Here is a 2,032-nt window from a genome sequence, read left to right as displayed (position 1 = left end):
TGCCTTGCCTCGGCATGGCGGGGTCAGATCAGGCGCAATTCCCACACTGTGTTCCTGGTGTTGTCCCCCGCAGGGCCATGGGCCAGTGAGGAGCATCTCGTCTCATAGTGGGGTTGGCCGCCATGACTATTTCTCATGGGGTTGTCTATCCTGAATTCTGTACGTTGAAAGCTCTCATCTCTATGAGCATGGCTCTTATGTGAGCCTGGGGGCTGGGATCTTGGGATCGTGTGACCTTGAGATGCATCTTCTTGAGATGTTTCCACAGCGGGAAGATCAACAGCAGAAGAGTGACCAGGGACATAGTGAAGGATATGAAGTTTTTGAGAGTGGACACAGTCAGACTTGGAAGATTCTCAGTGTCTCTCAGTCTGGTCGTAAGTGTCATGTAGCCTTCATATACCTTCTTCACATTCTGTTTTCTGTGATTTCCACTGCAAGTTGAAAACCCTCCCCCCCAAACAAACAAACAAACAAACAAACTCCCAAACAGTATTGCCAGAACCACTTTTCAACTCTCCACTGTAGGTGATGAAAAATAAGGTTAGAGAAATTGTTTATTTTTAACAAATACAACACTCTGAGGCCAGGAGCAAGCCAGATGCTAAAATGATGGATTACTACCCAAGAAATGAAAATAGCTCTTTTTTTTACCTACTTATACTAGATTTAAACATAGGCATACACCGATTAATTAACACTGCCCAGAGCAAACCAAATGTGGAGATGGCTACAGTAAAAAGAATTTTATCAGCTGAGGAAAGTTTTTGTCTCTTCACCCAGGCCCTGAAGCTCACTGTTATTAGGAAAGCATTAGCAAATGTTCCAAGAATAAGTTCTATCTACACTACAGTGGAAATAATGCTGGCGCTAAACTGAGCATGTCTTGCAGGCGGGGCGGCAAATCTAATACTACACTGCTTGTAATGCCTTAATATCCTGGCCTAAAGATTCTAAGCACCTGATTTCTAACATTCAATAACGCTTTTGTTCTATTTGAAATTCTGTGGTCAATGTCAAGCAAGAGAGCCTCAAAATGGGTGGATTCAATGCTGTCTCCTGAAAAACATTATTTCCAACGTCAAATTAAGTCAGAAATTGAAATTGGGAATAATAATATGTATTAAATCCCCATTAATAATTTTTTAATGAAAAAAAATGAGTCAGAGGCTAACAGGTTTCATATTAATGTTGAAGTAAAAGCTGAATTCTCATTTGCTAGCAGGCAAATAAAGATATTTGATTCTTGTCATTTTGCATTTTCTTCTTGGTTTAACCTCTCCCTGATTTATGTTGATCAACTTCAGTTTGTTAGTAAAATTTTAAAACCTGATCTAGAAAACATAATTAAATCTCCAAATTCACAGTTAAAACTTGGCCATAAAGAAGATCATCACCAATAAGATCTTATTTTTTAAGTGTTAGATTTATCTAGAAATCCTTCAGATGTCATATCTGTAGGTTTCCAATTTTTTCCTATAAAAACAACTAAGCTTTCATTGGGAACACTAGGAAGGTCAGTACTTTCTAAAAGATACAACCTAAACTAAGATTTAATGAGCTCTGGTGGTGTAGTGGTTCTGCATTGGGCTGCAATTCACAAGGTCAGCAGTTTGAAACCACCAGTCGCTCTGCAGGAGTAAGATGGGACTTTCGACTACTGTAAAGAGTTACGGTCTCAGAAACCCAGAGGGGTTGGGGCCAGGGAGGAGCAGGGGCAGTGCGGCAGTTCTAGCCTGTCCTGAAGGGCGCTGTGAGTCAGCATCAACTCAAAGGCAATTAAAGTTTGGAGTTATTTGGAAACTAACATTCCATAGAATTTTACTATATACACTTCATAAACACAGACACACAGATCGCACGGATAAAGATTTATTATCTTCAATGTCCAAAATGGAAAATATGTCTGCAGGAGATCACCTGCATTTAGCAGCTTTTCTTTCCCACTCAAATTTCAGCTTTTTAAAAAAAATCATTTTATTGGGGCTCATACAACTCACCACAATCCATACACACACCAATTGTGTAAAGC

The sequence above is a fragment of the Echinops telfairi genome, unplaced genomic scaffold (assembly GCF_000313985.2).
Source record: "Echinops telfairi isolate 266 unplaced genomic scaffold, ASM31398v2 ScPeMD7_1957;HRSCAF=2489, whole genome shotgun sequence".
Taxonomy (NCBI): Eukaryota; Metazoa; Chordata; class Mammalia; order Afrosoricida; family Tenrecidae; genus Echinops; species Echinops telfairi.
Note: the sequence above shows the minus strand (reverse complement) of the source record.